Here is a 21235-nt window from a genome sequence, read left to right on the forward strand (position 1 = left end):
CTTTGGGTTTTGGCACTTTAGATTAGAGTGCACCTGTCACTCACTAGAGAAATATGGAGGCTCCCATCCTATCCTCCCTCTAACAAACGCTAGTTTCCTCCTGGCTGCTATGCTAACCTTCTGGATATAAATACATTCCTACACCTCCCTCATAAGGAGCAAGTTATTAAATCTGGTGTTTCTTGACTTTCCTCTGACTTTTATGTTCATAGAGATGTTACAGGGGAGTGACTCAGAAAGCATTACAAGAAAGTTGATAGATCTCTTCAGTAGAGACAGAAAGATAAGTCAAATGTTACTCTTTTCTGCAGAAATCTTGTCTAATATTGATCTTGCCACTGCAGCTGCTAGCTTGCTCAATGCAGTATCAGGGCCTGTACACAATGCTGCGCTTGCGCTGCGCTTTTCAAATCGCATGCGCTTTTTAATCGCAAGGTCTTTTGAAAAATAATGAAAATCGCGGAGACCTGTACACACTGCTGCGATGCGCTTTTCCTATTCTCATGAAGGCTTGCACTTTTAAAAATCGCATGCGATTTTAAAAGCGCAGCAGTGTGTACAGGCCCTAAAGCTATGCAGAACCTCGATCATGCACTGCTGCCTGTGAAGGTTCACAGGCAGGATCGAGAGCATGAAGAAACAAAGTCCAATCTATAGTCCAATCTATATTCGCTCATCACTTCGATTGAAAAAAATGCTATCGCTTCAACTAATTTTCATCCGGTCCAATGTTTAAATCCAGGACTGTGGAGTCGGTGCAAAAATCATCCAACTCCAACTCATTTTATGAAACCACCGACTCCAACTCCGACTCCAGGTACCCCAAATGGCTCTGACTCCTTAGTCTAATTATACTTACCAGGGCTGTGGATTTGGTACAAAAATCATCCGACTCCAACTCTGACTCCGCAGTTTATGAAACCACTGACTCTGACTCCTCAACTCCACAGCCCTGTTCAAATCAAATACACTGTCTTATTTATTGAAAGAAATACACATAAGGACATATGGGTACTTTAAGGGAGGGTTCACACCTGCGGCGTGTGGACAACATGCATGTCATCTTCCCACACACCAAATGCATTTGTCTCCATTACAACAAGTGCGGTTTGGCACAATAACTGATTAAATAAAATGCAGAAAGTGCATTAAGTGTAAATAAGTATATTTGCATGCATGCAGGGAAATTGCACGTAGGCACACTAGATAAAAGTCGGCCAAACTGGCCGATAACAATCGCTACGACCAATGATCGTTTATCTAGTGGACCCCCGACGTCCGAGCAGCCCCGATCACATTGTTCTCGCCATTCCCTCTGCCGGTGGGAAGCCACTTAATTGTTGTACGAAGGATCTTTTCCAGATGCCTGATGGGCGCACCACAATGCACCGCATTAAATGTGATACCCTATAGGGTTATCATTGGTCCTGCGACGGGATGCAACGTTTGTGATGTTTGGGGTATGCGGTGATGCACTTAAGTGTTAAGCCTGGGACCCACTGGCAGCACTTTTCTAAGCGCTTGTGATTTGAGAAGTGCTTCCAGATGTACTGCTATGGTTGATTTTTTTAAAAATCCAATCCCTCAAGTCACACACAAAGCATTACATTAGCAAGAGCTTTTCAAATCACAAGCACCTAGAAAAGTGCTGCCGGTGGGTTCCAGGCCTAAAAGGGGCCTGAAATAATCACACCCACGAAAGTTAAGGAATGTAAAGGAACTGTCTGATCACATTCAAAAATATCAGTTTGATTTAATTCAATACAATAATTGTTTTGGTCTCCCAGTTGAGAATTGGTTTGTGTTCAGTTCAATGACAATGAATTGATCATTCTCAAGATTATAGTTTGAATTTGTATTTTACCAAATCCATCCTTTTTGTTGAGTGTGTGGCCAGCACAAGTCAGCATAGCAGGTGTACTCTTGGTCAAATCATGTTTTCACAAACCAGGGCTAACCATAAATCCACAGTAGTGATAGCAAAGCAACACAACTTAATAGCTATTCCAGACAGGCTTGTAACAAAGCCAACACTGCACTGCTCCACTCCTATGGCACTTCGCTGCACTCAGAAAGATCAAAATTTCATCACCTCTTAATGGAAAATGTACAGTGGGAGCTAGCAGAAGAGCAATAGAGGATTTTCAGGTAGCGGCTCCATTGTGGGTTTTACAGGTAAATCACTGTGTGCAGAAGTGACATATCTGCAGTGTACTGACATACATCATCAAACCTGCTTTGTTACAGTTTATATTGAGCATTGTACAAAGTGTACTCAGCAGTTTGCCTTCTGATACTACCAGTATATATCCTAGGTGGGAATTATGCATGAAAATACTGCTGATGGGAGTACCTGCTACTGTTGCTGTTAGCAACCTACTACATTTTTAGCGCAATCTAGATGTCATCTCCGTGTGTATGTTATCCAGCTGCTTGAATGAAAGTTACAATTTCCACATTTCATCACTTACATACAGTATATTGGTGCTGCATTAGTCATAATGAAACTTAATTTTGTAAAGATATCTTTTTTATTTCGGTTTGCTGCCATGAATGAATGCCTAATTTCTTGGCCTCTTTCACAATGCCGAAAAACTGATGTGTTTTAACTGATCAGTTGTTCAATAGCAATGCTTTGTAAAAAAGTTTTCAGTTAAAGTGACACTGAAGTAAAAAACAGCCTATGATATAATGAATTGTATGTGTACTACGGATAATTCATAGAACATTAGGAGCAAAGAAAAGAGTCTCATTTTTTCCGGTTATATAGTTTTTTTGTTTTATAACTGCATAATTTTCTATTTGCAGTTTACACACTACACTCTGTATTTTAAACTATGAAAGAGAGATGACCCTTTGAACTTTCCTGCAGTAAAATCTTACAAACAAGAAGCGGTGAGAGACAGGTTTAGATACGTTCCTTAAGAAAACAGCACTGTAGCCGACCAAGCTTTGTGGGAGAGCTCAGAGAAGCTCTTTTGCATAGATAACCACTGAAGTATCTTAACTCTTCCTGTACAGGAAACAATATGAGACTCTGTTCTTTGCTACTAATGTTCTATTTCTTAGCTGTACTACACATACAAATCATTACATCATAAGTTATTTTCACTTCTGATTCCCTTGAAAATGCATAAAATGTGAACTGAGCCATAGGGGAACATGAACATTACCTTCACTCGGTTTGCACATCAGTTATATCTGTTCAATTATAACTGACAGCAAATGACTTAGTATGAAAGGACCCTAAAGATGGTATATGCATTCACATTCTGTAGCCAGCAGGGATCTGGACTCCATATCTCTGGTGATAGTTCAAGGTCGAGGCTATACAGGAGCATCACTGAGTATGGCATTGTGACAGCTGAGTATGGCTCTAAGAAACCTAAAAAATCCACTGTTAGATCATAGATGGCTCAAGAAAGGTGCAATGCTATTCCTAATTAATGGTCTGCAAACACTATGCTGTTCATAGTTCATAGATGCTGTTCATAGAACCCAGGAAGTCCTCTTGTAAATTTCTGATAAAGCACAGCAGCACTTCTTAGAACAGACACATTGCAAACTGGGGACCAAAGCTCTCCATATTTAATGGAAACTAGAGGTGAGAGACATATGTTGGCTGACATATTTATTTCCTTTTAGACAATGCACATTGCCTGGCTGTCCTGCTCTCTAATCCTTTTAGCCCTGAACAAGCATGCGGATCAGATCTGTGATCCAGACACTACTGACCAGAAAGATGGGCAGGATTGCCAGGCTACTGGTGTTGTTTAAAAAGAAATAAATATGGTAGCTTTCATTGTTTTTCACCTCTGATTACTTTTAAGGATGTATCTGTCCTACTCGCCAACACACATTTCCTTAATAACATTTAGACCAAAGTTTTGCCCAATGCCCTAAAATACTCTACAAATGTCTTGTGTTCTGGACTCACCTTGGGCCTGATTCACAAAGCGGTGATGACTCAGTTATCACGCCTAAAAGACTTTAGGCGTGATAACCTTTGCACCGCTGAGTTAGCACCGCTTTTTGCTCTTTATCGCGCGCAAAGTGCGCGCGCAATCGCGCAACTACGCGCGCAGCACTACACCGTGCGCCGCGCAATTGATTTCGCGAGAGTTTCATTTTATCACGCCTAAACTGAGTTTAGGCGTGATAAAGGGCTTTTCACACGCGTGCAAACACTTTGCACCACTTTGTGAATCAGACCCCTTCAGTTCTAAGAAGGAAAAAAGGCATTGCTGTATATCCCATCCACTGCAATTACACTAACTGTATATATATATATATATATATATATATATATATATAATCACAGCAGCATCACTCCCATTACCACAGATTTCATATATAATTTGGGAGATATGCATTTAAAAAGGCAGCAGTCGTGTACATGTACAGTGATTAAATGACATGCACATGGGAAATGTCATATTTTTCCATACAGGCAGTTCTGCAATAATAGATGACACATCTGACATGCACGGGTTTCTACTGATTAATACTCTTCTTCAGTCATACAGATCCATCAGATGTTCAGGGAGCACTTCAGCTGATTAGCATGAGAGATAAGTCATAATAGCACAACACACAATTCATTACCTGCATCAGTGGCGATTGCTATAATCAAATAAATAAAAGTGCTATCATGATAAGCCCTGGGTTTGTCACATACACCCATGTCACACATATTTTCTATGCTTCCCAAGCAAGTTTCTACAAACACAGATGACGTCTAGCCCTGCAGAGAAGCTACAACAGAAAAGATAGCCAAGATGTGGAACAGCACCATGGATGACAATGACAATGAGTGCCAGAGGACATACCACTACCCCAGAACTGCCCAAACTTTTGGCTCTTCTGTTCTGCTGCAGATCTTCCAAACTCAATACATACGTGTTGCTCTGTCAAGGAGAGAGAGGAATGCATATAGTGCTCTGCAATACTAAGTGCCAGAAAGACAGTAAAGCATTTCATGCTCTGAAAACATATAAGGGGGTTACACGACATGCTCTGCAGTTTTTCATCACATACAGTTTATAACAGGTGGTGTTCACTCCAGTCTCCCCCTCCTTCCACCTACTCACCCAGATCCAACATCAACAAGGTGAATTTCTATGGAAACCTAGCATAGAGAGAATCTCCCAGGATACAAAGAGAACATGTCAGGTGGGGGAGAGGGAGAGAAGTAAAGAAGGGGGATAAAGCAGAAAGAGGCTGAAAGAACGCGGAAATATTTGTTGTCCCAAGTCTTCAGGAAATGCATTATGGGTGTAACTCTAGTGGACCGCTAGTGCCAAAAGGCAAGGACGCAGGTCACAGGCAAATAACAACCTCTGTCATTGTAATCTAAATGTTTACAATTTATTATTCATCAAATGGTACACATGCTAAATCATGCCTAAAGGTGCATGCACAAGAATTACAAATCAGCAAAGCATACAGAGGAACGTAAATTAAATATCTGATATTAAACTAATAGCAAAACGGAATGATTGCCTAGAGTGTGCAGTTACCAGAGGCGTATCTAGAGGGGTACAGGCATGGCTTGTGCCATGGGCGCCTCAGCACCTTGGGTCGCCATGCCCCAAGCCTTCTGATCAGAAACAGATTCTGTTATCTGGGGAACATGGCTACTTAATTTATGAATGTAGGGTGCACTTGGCTCAGTCTTAGAAAAGAGGACAGAGAGGGAATAAGAAGAGCTATTTCCAAAAAAGTAACTTTAGCAATATCCAGAGCCAAAAAACATAGGCAACCATAACACATGTAAGGCAAGAAAGAATGCTATTTTTAGAGGGGAACGGGGATCTGACTGGGGGAGGGGGTGCAATTTCAGTGTTTGCCATAGGCTCTATATTACCTAGATACGCCCCTGGCAGCTACAGCCTCACCACGCTGACACTTTGCTGAGTGGATTTCAGTAATGCGTCTCAGTGTACGCAGGGCCATCAGACAGTGCATGGACAGCCCTGTCTGACAGGCCAAATGTAGAAAAAAAAATGAAAAAAGTTAGATACCCGCATCAGTTTGGAAGGCACGGAGGACGCCGTCCGTGCCCTCCGTGCCGTTCTGCCCGGTCCTCGCCGTTCTATAGCCCCCCAAAAGGCTCCCGACCCCACGCCCCGGGTCGGGCTCTCCTGCCTGCATAAAGATGGCCGCCCGAGCTGGCCGCGGCTGCGCAGTCCACATAGCCGGGAGTGCGGCTGCGCAGCTCTAGGGCCAACCCCCCGACTACAGGAAACAGCCTGTTACGTGGATCGAGGGATTGGCCCTTGAGCTGCAAAGCCACACTCGCGGCTATGCGGACTGCGCAGCCGCGGCCAGCTCCGGCGGCCATCTTTGTACAGGCAGGAGAGCCCGACCCGGGCCATGAGGTCGGGAGCCGTTCGGGGGGCTATTGAGTGGCGGGGACCGGGCAGAACGGCACGGAGGGCGCGGACGGCGTCCTCCGTGCCTTCCAAACTGATGCAGGTATTTAACTTTTTTTATTTTTTTTTTCTACATTTGGCCTCGGAAGTCCTTTAATGAAAGGCTCTCTATTAATGCTGCCAGGATTTTGTTCCTCAATAGGAAGGACCTGCACTATCTTCTAAAAAATGCTTTTATTAAATTTCCATCAAAATGACAGCACAACAACAAGTCTAACTTGATGCACAGTGCTTTGGACACTCAGTACTTTTTCAAACTGCCACAGGCACACTGCACAAGCTGTCCATACCACAATTTCTTTTATACCCAAAGAGCGGACTTGATAGAAGATTGCTCAACATGCTCTGATTGGTCAGCAGGAGTGTTATGGTATACAGTGAGGTGGAGCTTGGTCTCGGAAGCCTCAGTGGACGTTGTAGGTTACATTATGATTAGCTGTGAGATGGCCTGTCTGTGTGTGCTGAAGGACAACTGAGTGATTATGCCATATTTACAACACAGTGACTGGTTCTGCCATAGGGGCAGTTAGATCTTGCATGGACAGATGTAGACGAGGTTTCAGGAGTGTTGTGATTGGTAATTAACTCCCTCTATGTCTGTTTCCCATCAGGTCCGCTAAATCCACTTAGTGCAATGACGCGTATACAGGGCCAGCGTTGTCTGTGGGTGTGTCATTACCTTGTGACGAGAAATTTGAATATGCATTTATTATAATGAGCAGACTTCTATCACACTGTAATATGTAGAACAGAGGCGCCAAGCAGAGTAAAACAATGTTCTAAAAATGATAAAAAGAGGGAAGTCGAGGTGGACTTACCTCCCTCTGGTAGTGGACATATCCTCAAATGCAGAGTAAAAAATATACAATTTATTCACAGCTCCATAAAATCGCAACGCGTTTCGCGGTCAACAGTCCCGCCTCATCAGGCAGTACAGGAGCATATAAAACTGGTTCGGGTCCATAAAGCGTGTGAGCGCCTCTGGACCTGAACCAGTTTTATATGCTCCTGTACTGCCTGATGCAGGACTGTTGGCCGCGAAACGCGTAGCGATTTTATGGAGCTGTGAATAAATTGTATATTTTTTACTCTGCATTTGAGGATATGTCCACTACCAGAAGGAGGTAAGTCCACCTCAACTTCCCTCTTTTTATCATTTTTAGAACATTGTTTTACTCTGCTTGGCGCCTCTGTTCGTACATATTACAGCACGATTAAGTCCAACCCTGGTGGAGGGCTTCTTTCCCCATTTTCCTATCTACAGAGAGCGACTTTTATACCTGAGTGGAGTCAGGTACTAATACTCCCCACCTGCCTGTCAAGTGGTTGCCTGATGGTAAACCACCTTTGTGAGTATAAGAACCTTTGACAATTATATTATATATTGAGCTTACCAGACAATATTGCACTATTAGGCTCTTGGTGTCCTCTGTTTTGTTTTTACAAGTCTTCTATCACAGTGTTTCTCAACATTTTATTGGTATATACCCTTTATAAAGCCCTGTACTCACCAAGCATAGTAAACATTATCTCAAGTACCCATTGACTAATATATATTTAATTGTAGTACATAGTCAGCAGCAATAACTCACTTGCATGGCCGTAATCATTAGAGGTCTGACATCACCCCCTTCATCAGCATTTTTTTCTCAATTCTTCTAAATCTGTGGTCACTACCATCTGTGTCATCTCAGCCCAACCACAGCTCAGCAGCCGCCTAATAGAATAAAAATGGCCCTAGCGGTCTTGCCTACCGGAAAGTAGGGGGGCAGAGTTTCAGATGTCTAAAGAATACAATGGTGTGCATGCTATTTGTTTAACTGAATGTTAATAGGTTATTGAGTCTAATGACTGTTTTTTATTAAGTGAAACGGAGTACTTAAGCAGCTTGAGGTGACCCAAAACCACTAGTAAATACCTGCTGTTTTAAGAAGGCAAACCGCACTAGTTTGAAATAAAGAGTTAAATTAATGATGCATTATACAAAGAACATTCTAGGTTTAGATTTTGAATATTTTTGTATTCACATTTTGAGAAAAATAAATTATATGCAGTCCAGTGTGTTGGATACTTAAAAAAGAAAAACAAATAGCGTTTTTTCCTGTACTTGTACATTGCCACATCAAATCCCATGTAAAATGCATGGCAACCTGTGTTGCTGAGCAACACAACTTTATGGCCAGGGTCTGAGGCTTTATCATACTAGAGAGACAGCCAGCCGTGTACTGGGATAACTGGGAAAGCAGTGCACAATCTTCAGAGTCTGGACATAGATGGAAGGGACAGTATTTCACCAGTAATACAATACAGTAGAATCTCGTTATAGTAAACTCTGATATAGTAAACCTCTGAACTAGTAACTAGTAAACTCAGTCCTCAAGTCTTAGCAAATTCTTCTATAATGATACAATGTATGACCAAGTCTGATATAGTAAACCTCTGATATAGTAAACTACTTTTCCTGGTCCCTTGGCGTTTACTATAAAGGGATTCTACTGTAGTAAATGTTACAGTGCAGTTTCTATGCATATCATGGTATATCCAAAGGAGAGTAAGGTAGCTTCAACTCAACAGCCTTATCTGTTGTGGATAATGCTTCATATAGGGATGTAGCAATAACCATAGCAGCCATAGCAACTTCTATGGGGCCCTGGAGAAAAGGGGGTCCAGATAGTACTCTATTAAACCTTGCTTTGTTGCTCCATCCTCTAACTTTGTTTTAATGCTCATGGACTATACACAGTGTGCATTGCATGAGAATGTAAATTGGCCAATCAACTCATACTTATAGGGTAGGGGCCGGTAGCATTGCTCAAGAGTGCCTAGATATGAAAGCCCCATGAACATTTTGCTATGGGGCCCTATAATGACTAGCTACACCACTGGCTTCAGAATACCTTCAGAGTAACTTACTTCCATCATACCTGAATCAGTGATTAAACATCTTCTAGAATAGAAAAGGAATTTGCTTTAAGCTGCCTTACTTTTTTTTAGATGTATTTAGCATATGGACGACAGATTATCTATTATGAATCTACATTACAGACAAATGAAGCAAATATGCCTTCACAGAATCCCCAGTATACCACATATCTTTGCTTCACTGCCGGCACCACAACTCTGCTCCCCCCATGTTATCCTCCACACCAATGCTGGATGAGAAAGCCAGGCCAAAAGGCTTCCCCTACCCCCTCTTATACCCCACTGTTCCAATGTTGGGTCCCTCTAGCCATATTCGACAAGATCAACACTTCCATCAGAGTATGAGCTTCTCCATACTGGGCATGTGTAAGTAAGGTCTGCAAGAGTCCAGAAGAATGAAGCGCTTGTGTACGAGGGAAAAAAGGCATGCGCAAGTGTTTCATTCTACTGAGCGTGTGCAGTTCAGTATGGAGGAGCTCATACTTAGACATGAGCACCACCACAGAGCATTTTGGGCAGCAGTGGTGGGCTTGTGGAGGATCTAGGAAGCTTCTGGACCATCCAGAGGCTTCCCACTGCTTAGGTATCATTTACATTTTTCTTCCTCATAGGTTTGCTTTAAAAACTAGCACTTGTGATGTAGAGAAAGGGCCACACTTAGTGGTTGAACACAGAAAGACATGCTTTATAAGTTGCAGCAATCAGCTGGAAACAATCAGTAGGACACCTGTTCTCATACCTAAAACAGTTTCAAGTGGTGGCTCATACTAGCAGAATATCAATGAACAAGGCATTACATTCATGCCCCGTTTGAGTATAGTGAGGTTCCCTAGATCCCTTATTCCGTTGCTAGGCTATAACATTTTGTGATGGTATATATGTACTAAAGACCTATACATACTTGCAACTTAGGATGCCCAAAATGATTGTTCGAGATTGTTTCATGCTCCTTTTCCAAGTGCATATAGTTTCACCTGACATCATACGCACAACACAGAAAACTATGTAAAACTATACTAAATAACTGTTATTAGGTATCACAGGTATCACAGCTGGCACCAGCAACTCGCTCATCCCTTACCCCAAGAGCACAATAAGTTGGTTGAGTGAACTGAACAGCATATTTGTGCACTTTGCCCGGCCGTCCTGCTGGTCCTCTGCCTCTAATACTTTTAGTCATAGACATTGAACAAGTAGATCAGATGTTTCACTCAAGTTTATTTAACTGCATTTGCCACATGCTTGCTTCAGGTGTGTGATTCAGGCACTAACAATGCATGAAAGCTCAGCAGGATTCCAGGCAACTGGTATTGTTTAGAAGGAAAAAAAATATGGCAGTTAACTGCAAGTGTATATCACTGACTAACTAGAACGCAAAAAGTAATCCAGTGATTTTGCAGTAAGTGTTCCAATAAGATAAGAATATTCCTGCTAGCATGTCAATGAAACACTTGAAATATGTTATGACTGCTAGATTACATTAGATCAATAACAGTAAAGACATGAGCAATGTAAATAAGACAATTGGGTCAATATATAAGACGTAGAGGAATGATAAGTGTCCGTATTGTCTGTATCAACCAAATACCATTCGTCATTCTTATTGATCAGTCGAGAAGATCAAACCACATATTTCAGTAAAACAGATCTCTCAAGGTTGGATACAAATGTACTCTAGTATTGCCTGCTATTCAATGGTGAGGAGTCTTTCTCCACCATCAGCAAGATCCCAATTAAAAATACACTAGATTTCCCCACTGATACAATGATCTTTAAACTCCATCTACAAAAGATATATTTAGGGTCATTATGTATTTTTAAGTTCACCTATTGAATACAGTGCTTTTTTTCCCTAGGTATCTACAAAAGGCAAATGGCAGGATTCACCACTTCTGATGTAGTGGAAAACTAGTTAGAGCACACTCTAGTGGCTGGAAGAGTAGAGGCATATTTGCAAGACCTTTGATAGCTGCTAGTCCAGGAAGATAGAAGACACAGGTCTTCTATCTTACTGGACCAGCAGCTATCAAAGGTCTTGCAAATATGCCTCTACTCTTCCAGCCACTAGAGTGTGCTCTAACTAGTTTTCCATTATTGTATTTGAGAGTATGTATTTACAGTGATAGAAAATAAGAAGTTTTTTTCTAACACTCAAGTCAAGAGGTGTCATCCTTTAATGGCATTAGACATGTAAGTCAAATTTTAAAGATCTGGAAAACTCAAAAATGTATCATGAAACTCCTTGTTGATTATTGCCACTATAGCAACTCTCCTAGAGTATTCTCCACTTAAATATATTAGGAAAACTGTGATGATGAACACCAAGCAGATTAGCTACTCAGCCATACACAGGTATCTCTGGTACGTTTTGTGAAAATTAGGAGAAATTTAAATCTTGCTTTGGCATCCATAGTGGAGAAGTCTAGTTTGGACATTGGCTTGTGTGGATGATTTGGTTAGACAAACACTTTTCTCTCCTCTGTTGAATGTAAAATAGTGTAGCGCCAGTGCATACCCAGTGTTGCGTAAGCTTTAAAAAGCTTAGACATGCTTGTTCATGCACAGCCGTGCCAGAAATACAGGGCTTGAACTTGCAGTGCTTAATCATAGCGGGCATAGGTCAAGTGTCATAGCAAGGCAAACCATGTGTCACCTCTAGGAACTCTTGGCTCTCCGTTGGAACTCGCAGGTTAAAGCTTCGTACAAGGAAATGCCTTTTCTGGCGATAAAGGACAGAACTGTACCTCCCTTCACACCATTCCACTCGCAGAGCGTCCACTGGGGTAAACATGCAGGAACAAGTAGACAAAAAAACCAATCATCGGACATCCTTACCATGTCAATGGGTACTAATGGCAGTGATGTTAGTATGACAATGCAGACTGTAGTTACAATGTAAGTGTGCCACTACCACTGAAATGATGTGAAATGCATGTATGTAGCTGTAATTCTCTGTCAGACAACTAGCATAGCAGGGTCTTTTATTTTTATTAAAGAGAACAAAAATATATTAATTTGCCAGAAAGACATAAAATGAGATTCATATAAAAGGTAAAAGTTTCATTATGTATTTACTATGCATAAAGGTTTAGAGAAATGGGCTGCCAGTTCGTCAGGTATAAAACACATCAGGCAAGCATGACACCAAATTTATTTGCTTCATTCTGAGGAAGTCAGCCTGCTTCAAGATCCCCAGGTATTTATCTCTCCTTCCAGAATATACTGCCTGTTGTTCACATGGATTATTCTGATTTACCACACAGAAAGTTTGCAGAAAGTCAGCTGTAGGATTTGGGAAGGCACAACTGATAAGTCAAATTCTACTTTACAACAGGTCAGAAGCTGCACAAAGAGTATAACACAGCAATTCTCGAAAAATGCAATGGTGTGATTCAGCATAGACAGACATTAATGTATAAGTTGTATATACAAGTAGCTGGAAGTGGCTTCTTCACAAAAAGAAGTCCTGTTCTACAAACATAGCAAAACTGACAGCAACAACAACAAAAAAGTGTTACTGGAAAGGAAAGAGAAGCATGGAATAAAGGTCCAGATCCCCAGCAAGGATGGGTTGTATTGAATACCACCCTGTATTAGTGAAACTCAATGTTGGAGTTGGAGTAGTAGAATAGCAGTAACTTTTCCAATATTATGCAATGACTTTTACCCTTTGTAGAATAACTTATTGATATTCTACTATCACTTACCCTAACTCTGCCTCTCATGTTACCCCTCCCCTATCTATGCCTAACACTAACCCCACCCCCTATTTATGCCTAACACTAACCCCACCCCATTTATGTTTAACACTACCCCCACCTCCTATCTACAACTAACACTAACCCCACCCCCATCTATGCTTATCCCTGAACCCCACCCCCTATCTACACCTAACACTAACCATCACCCCCTATCTATGCCTAACACTAACCCCCACCCCCTATCTACACCTAACACTAACCCCTATCTATGACTAACACTAACCCCCACCCCCTGTCTACACCTAACTCTAGGTTTTGCCACCATGTATCGCTGCTATCCTGTCCCTCCACTAGTAAATCACACTGCTAATTTTGAAAGCTTGAAACCTCCCCTATCTATGCTTAACACTAACCCCCACCACCTATCTAAGCCAAACACTAACCACCACCCCCTATCTACGCCTAACACTAACTCCCACCCCATAACTACGCCTAACACTAACCACCACCCCCTATCTATGCCTAACACTAACCCCCACCTCCAATCTATGCCTAACACTAACCCCCACCCCATCTATGCCTAACTCTAACCCTTACCCCCTATCTACAACTAACACTAACCCTCACCACCTATCTATGCCTAACACTAACCCCCACCACCTATCTGCGCCAAACACTAACCACCACCCCCTATCTACGCCTAACACTAACTCCCACCCCCTCACTACGCCTAACACTAACCCCCACCCCCTATCTATGCCTAACACTAACCCCCACCCCCATCAATGCATAACACTAATGCCTTCTCTCTATCTATGCCTAACACTGACCACCACCCCATCTATGCCTAACACTAACCCTCACCTCCTATCCATGCCCAACACTAACCCCCACCTCCTATCCATGCCTATCACTAACCCCCACCCCCATCTATGCCTAACACTAACCCCCACCTCCTATCTACAACTAACACTAACCCCCACCACCTATCTACGCCTAACACTAACCCCCACCACCTATCTATGCCAAACACTAACCACCACCCCCTATCTATGCCTAACACTAACTCCCACCCCCTATCTACGCCTAACACTAACCCCCACCTCCTATCTATGCCTAACACTAACCCTCACCTCCTATCTATGCCTAACACTAACCCTCACCTCCTATCTATGCCTAACACTAAACCCTACCCGCTATCTATGTCTAACACTAACGCCTTCCCTCTATATATGCCAAACACTAACCCCCCACTCCCTATCTATGTCCATCACTAACCCCACCCACTATCTACGCCTAACACTAGCCCCCACCTCTATCTATGCGTAACACTAACCCCTACCTACCTATCTATGTCTAACACTAACCCCCACCCCCTATCTATGCCTAACACTAACCCACACCTACCTTTGCCTAACACTACTTCCCCACCCCACACCTAACACTAGGTTTTGCCACCAGGTATCGCTGCTATCCTGTCCCCCCACTAGTTAAGCACACCGCTAATTTTGAAAACTGGAGTTCAGCTATAGTATAGTGAAACTCCGTCCACCATAGCCGCAATTTAACTTTTGCCACTATCTATCCTGTCTCCTTGTAGCTAAATCATACCGCTCTCGCTGATAATTTTTAATTTTAAAAAATATTAAATAAAGCCAATGCTTGCTGTCCATTGCCCTTAAAGAGACACTGAAGCGAAAAAAAAATGATATAATGAATTGGTTGTGTACTATGAATAATTTCTAGAAGATTAGCAGCAAAGAAAATATTCTCATTTATTTTCAGGTATATAGTGTTTTTTCTAACATTGCATTATTCTATAATATGTGCAGATTACACAACACTCAGTATTCACAATGATTCTTTCAGAGCAGTCTGAAGTAATGACCTCTCCTCTAGCAGAGAAAAAGTAAACAGTTCACTTACAGTTGAGATAATAAAAGTCAGATAACAGCCCTCTCCACGACTAACTTAGTCGGAGAGCTTAATGGCTTGTTTGCATAGAGATAACAACTGGAGTTTCTCAACTCTTCCTGTACTGGAAACAATTAGACTGATGTATCTGATCTTAATGTTTTATTTCTTAGCTGTACTACACATACAAATCATAATATTATAATTTTTTTTTCGCTTCAGTGTCTCTGTAAAGGGTACCTGGGTGGGCATGCATTTGAAAAAAAAAGTTTCATACTTACCTCAGTAGGGGAGAGCCTCTGGTTGGTCCAGAGGCTTCCCCAATCTTCCACTGCCCCAAAACTTTGCCAAGGACCTTCACCATGTGTCAGTGTTACTCGCAGAGACATATCTTTACACCACTCACCAGGTCTTTGGTGAACAAATTGTCTTCTGTTACAGCCAAACATTTCATATTTGGAGCTAGTTCATCTGGTACAGAAAACCTGTTAGCATTTCTCTGCATACCAGTTTATATGCTTTTATTTAGAGATAGTGGTGAAAGTACCGTATGTCTTTTATAGCTACTGTTTGACATGAAGACAGTTTCTATGGAGACCACTTCTGACCAGACTACTCTGAAATGTAGATACCAGAGTCCCAATGGTGTCTGCCTTGTCTGAGCTGATAGTGCCACAGTACATCCTTCAGTTAGGAAGCGAGGGCAGAATGATTGGTCGTGACTATTGCACTGTGTTTGCTTAGCTGACCATTGCATTTATAGTCCTCACCTGTACCTCTTCCTTTGTGCATCTGCACAAAAGTCTGATAATACATCTAGGAACACCTGTCTTCTTGGAAATTTATGAGAGATTTATGATACAGCAAGACACAGAGGCATAGATGGGGAGGGGAGGGGCAAAGGGAGACATCTGTCCCTGGGTGCAGCAATCTGGGGGTGCTGCTGCCGCCAGTGTTTTCAATTTTTTTCTTACTTTAATCTTTACCTGCCACCGTGCTCTGTACATCCGTTTATGCCAGGACACGCAAAAATGGTCTCTGTCCCTGAGCACTGAAAACTAGCTACGCCTCTGGTAAGACCACCTGTGCCTTGTTGCTGCTCTCAGTCTTGCCTTTTGTTTACATTCAACTGATCTAGCTATTTCAATTTGTTAGTAGATCCTGGATTTTCCACATCCAGTTTTATTCCTCCCACACAGCTGATTGGTTTGATTTAATTATAGTTTTTTTTTTACCCTAAAATGTTATCATACGGATTATTAGCACTTGTTTCATATATTTGTTTAATTGTGCCTTTATCTTTAATAGACTCTTAATCCACATCATCCTAAATAATATAAGGGGAGTGATTTTTTTGTGGAGGCTGAGCAGGGGGCATGAACTTTCCTGTCTCACAGTATTAAAAAAAAAACTTTTCCCTGTAGGGCTACAGTGCCAAATGTTGAGGGCTGACAGGATACTGAGTTCTGACAGATAGCACCATCTACTGGAAGAGGTAAATGTAACATTTTTATTTTCTATATTTACCTATGGTGATAAAAGGACAACTGAAGAGAAAGGGATATAAAGGTTGTCATATTTATTTCCTTTCAAACAATGCAAATTGCCTGGCTGCTGATAATCTGGCTCTGATACTTTTAGTCATACACCCTGAACAAGCTTGCAGATCAAATGTTTGACTAAAGTTTGGCTGTATTTACTGCATGCTTGTTTCAGGTTTGTGAATCAGACACTACTGATGTATGAAATATCAGCAGGATGCCAGGCAACTGGTGCTGTTTAAAGAGACACTGAAGCAAAAAAAATTGATATAATGAATTGGTTGTGTAGTACGGATATTTACTAGAACATTAGTAGCAAAGAAAATATTCTCATTTTTTTATTTTCAGTTATATAGTGTTTTTTTATAATATTGCATTATTCTCTAATATTTGCAGTTTACACACTCCTCAGCGTTCTAAATGATTTTACAGAGCGGGCCAGTGAACTATTGACCTGTTCTCTGCAGAGAAAAAGAAGATACAATGAATGACAGTTGAGATGGCAAGCTTCAGAAGACAGAGCTCTCTGCGACTTTGAAAGTCGTGGAGCTGAATGGCTCTTTTAGACTTCCGGTATGTCTCTGCTCCTAATGTTTTATTTCTTAGCTGCACTACACATACAAATCCTTATATCATATTTTTTTTTCCGCTTCAGTGTCTTTAAAAGGAAATAAATATGGCAGTCTCCATATCCCTCTCACTTCAGTTATCCTGATAAAATAAATAATAAGGAAATAGAAATAAGGAAATACAAATCGGAATCACAAGCTTGGCTAGAGAGAATTACGGTTTGGTTTTTTAGCAGTTACCTGCCTGCTTGAAGTTCAGCTTTTAAACTTTTTGGACCATTCCTCACCTTTTGGCTAGATTCTTAGCAGTATGTGTAGGATAAGAGCAACAGAAATAAAGCAAAACAATTCTGATCCGTTCACTTTTGAAATGTAAGGGTCCTACATACTTGCCAAGACCTTGAAATCATTTCCAGGGGCCAGTATTGCTAAGCAAGAGTCAGAAGACTGCATAGCATTACAATCCTCATTGTGACGCATTTACTACTCTGACTTGTAAAATGTTTTTACTTTCATGTCTTTTGCTGATTTACTAATGGTAAGTACGTTTTTACTTACTCTAGTTAGTTTGTGTCAGTGTCAAACAAAGGCTTCATCTGAACGTTGATACTTGAGTTTCACCAGGCAGGACCCGCTGTTTGATGATAAACTGAACAGAGATGAAAAAGAGACCCCTTAAAACATAATTCTAGGATGCTACTTATTAGACGTTTATTTATCCCTCCTCCTCATACTATATCTACAGCTAGTGGCATTTCAAGAATTTCCCTTCTTAAAGTAATACTGAACACAGTAGGCTGAGAGCGGCAAGTTTGTGCATGTAGACAGCCTGCTGATGATCCAATATTAAAAGCTTACAGTTCACTGCAGTTTGTTATTTTCAGCAGAAACACTCCATCTAGCAGTCTGTTTAGAGCAGCAGGGGTCTCTCATAGCTTTGGGATTGGGCTCTTAGCACATTTGGTCCCCGAATACCCTTTTCCATTTATTTATATGAGAACAGGAACTGCTGTGAGAATTCTTACCTTCTTACAGGAGTTCCAGTAACCTGCAGTAGCTGCTGGTATGATTTCAGCTATTCCATATCTAGGCTTGTGATATTGGAGACAGGGCATCGGTCTAGTAACTGGGCATCAGATGTTCCAGCCGCTTGTGATTTGGGCACAGGGAGAAGCCAAAGGATGGCTCTACATGTGCTAGGTAAGCTCGGGGAATATATCAAATATATTCCCCTACTGATTACATAATTTCTTCCTCTGGACACGTCATTTGGGGCCTGGCTATTGCAGGCACCCAAATCATTGTAGTTTTAACGGACTCCAGGCTGCGCCACTACAACGGCACTACAGAGGTAATTACGATTACGGTCTATGGCAGCACCCAAATAAGGGGCTGTGTGGCGCTGAGATGACCTGACTCTTTTTTCTTGTACCTCTCCCCTCCTTCTAAACTCCAACCCAAAATCAATTAAACACTCTCCAGTTTGGAAATGTTCAAATGTAACCTAAAATCATTTTCAAAAAAGCATATAATCTGACCTAGGCTATTTTAGCTGGTTACTGAAAAGCCATTGCTTCCAACCAAGTGAGACATAAAGCATGCAGTTCCATCATGAATGCAGCATACTAACACTACCCAATCATCATCATCATCATCATCATCATATTGGGACCAAAATCTCAATTTGTCTGAACCAATATTTGTCTCCACATGTTGCAGGCCATTACTATTATTATTATTATTATTTATATAGCGCCGACATATTACGCAGTGCTGTACAGTGTATATATATATATATATATATATATATATATATATGTGTGTATATATATATATATATATATATATATATATATATATATATATATATATATATGTGTATATATATATATATATATATATATATATATATATATATATATATATATATATATATATGTGTATGTATATATATATATATATATATATATATATATATATATATCTTGTCACTAACTGTCCCTCAAAGGAGCTCACAATCTAATCCCTACCATTGCCATATGTCTATATTATGTAGTGTAAGTACTGTAGTCTAGGGCCAATTTTAGGGGGAGCCAATTAACTTATCCGTATGTTTTGGAATGTGGGAGGAAACCGGAGTGCCCAGAGGAAACCCACGCAGACACGGAGAGAACATACAAACTCTTTGCAGATAGTGCCCTGGCTGGGATTCGAACCAGGGACCCAGCGCTGCAAGGCGAGAGAGCTAACCACTACGCCACCGTGCTGCCCATTACATTAGTTTCTTTCTTTCTTTCAGGGCTAGTTCACACTGGGAGACTTTTTAGGGGGTTTCAGCACACTGATTGCTGGCGATTAGCAATGTGTTGTGACAATGTATCCCTATGTAAGCATTCTCACTGCAGCATTGCGATTTGTACAAAATTGAAAACGCACTGCATTCAGCATTTTTTTCTCACTGCACGAATGACATCGCAACGCGCAAAGGTGAAAAATCACATTGCAAAAGTAATGGTTAAGCAATTGCATTTAGCAGTGTGAACTAGGCCTCACTCTGTTTCCTCTAGATGTTTTCTGCTCACGGGTAATATCTCACAAGGTAAAAATATTAGTGCCTGGCTGAAAACCATTTCAGTTTATTCTCCTGTGGGAACTGTAAACCAAAAAGTCAACAGCGTTATTTATTACCTAGAAAACAATATCTTGAGCAGCAACTATAAAGCTACAGTACTGAGTTGCTCCTGGAGACATGTCTTTATTATGACTCTTTATTATGATTTGTTCTCAGCAATTGAAGGCTACTGTTGTATGCCTATTGCCCCCAAACTGGCAAATAAAGGCCTAACACACATGAACAAGTGCATTCTGGGACAGATCTCTCTAAGGAGTTTCAGAGACGTAACAATGAGGCTGGAGAATATAATGCTGTGAATACACAATGAGTTTTTTTGGCACATTTACTTTCAGGTCGATCTTCCGATTGTTTTTCTGATCAATTTCCATTCACTTCTATGAGAAAATCGATCAGAAAATCGATCGACCTTTCGGAAATTATCTATCGAGCCATCTATCTGCCAAAAAAACTCATGGTGTGTTCAAAGCATTAGAGTACACGTAAATAATCCAGCACACAGACTGCATTTTTATCTTGAGATTTAAAAAAAATTGCCACTATTAGGTAGTAAATAAAGATGTGTAGAAAGCTTCACTAATCAGATAAGGGAGCTGCCAATTAGTTAAAACCAAACTATGCCTAGTAGCAAAATTGCTGCCAGGATTTCCCCCATAAACTACTTGTTTATAAGGTAAAGCAGGTTGTACCTACTAAATGCCCTCCTTTACTTTATACAATGCAATTCTGCAGCACATGCAGAAGCAGAGGCGTCTCCACAGGAGGGCAGTTGCCCATTGCACTGACAGCACTGGAAGCTATGCTTGTATGCCGATTCCCCCCAGAAACCTCTAATCATTTGGAATTTACATTATTTGTGCTGGCACTTTGAAACAGCTGTTGGGAAAGAGAGCCATATCTCCATTCATTTTGTGGTCAGCTATTTATATTTTGAATAATATTACGGTATATACTGTGTTTTTTATATATACATACACATATATACATATATATATACACATATATACATATATATATATATATATACACATATATACATATATATACACACACATATATACACATATACACATATATACACATATATACACATATATATATATATATATATATATATATACACACATTTTTATATATATATATATATATATATATATATATATATATATATATATATATATATATATAGAAGTTAAGAAGTAGAATTAGTGCCTGGTCATTAACCTTCTTGTAACAAACGCAACTGAAACACCGGTTCAAAGGTTAGCAAATGTAAGCATTTGCATATCACAATTGCAGGGTGTTGCATGGCGGTTTGCCTGTCCCTGTTCCGTTAGCGAGTGGTGGATGTGACTGGATGTGACCGGATTTATCACAGCCTCCCCAAACTTGCAGCGGAAGGGGCCAAACAGATCTGTTTAAAACTAAGTTATCATTATTTTATTATTTATATAGAGCAAACATCATCCGCCGCGCTGTATATTGTCATGTCACTAACAGTCCCTCAGAGGTGTTCACAATC

General features: G+C 40.8%; 1 protein-coding gene across 3 annotated transcripts in view; it reads right to left on the reverse strand.

The window, feature by feature from the left end:
• Nucleotides 1-21235, reverse strand: part of FAM131A (family with sequence similarity 131 member A) — a 115486-nt gene that overhangs the window by 17977 nt on the left and 76274 nt on the right. The window contains exon 1 of one of the 3 annotated variants that reach the window (XM_068279357.1): nt 12010-12134. The exons of the other annotated variants lie outside the window; for them this stretch is intronic. The gene's annotated coding sequence lies outside the window, so the exon portion shown is untranslated. Of the gene's footprint in view, nt 1-12009; nt 12135-21235 lie in introns of those variants that run through there. 3 annotated transcript variants of the gene reach the window in all.

The sequence above is a fragment of the Hyperolius riggenbachi genome, chromosome 4, assembly GCF_040937935.1.
Source record: "Hyperolius riggenbachi isolate aHypRig1 chromosome 4, aHypRig1.pri, whole genome shotgun sequence".
In the NCBI taxonomy this organism is placed as follows: Eukaryota; Metazoa; Chordata; class Amphibia; order Anura; family Hyperoliidae; genus Hyperolius; species Hyperolius riggenbachi.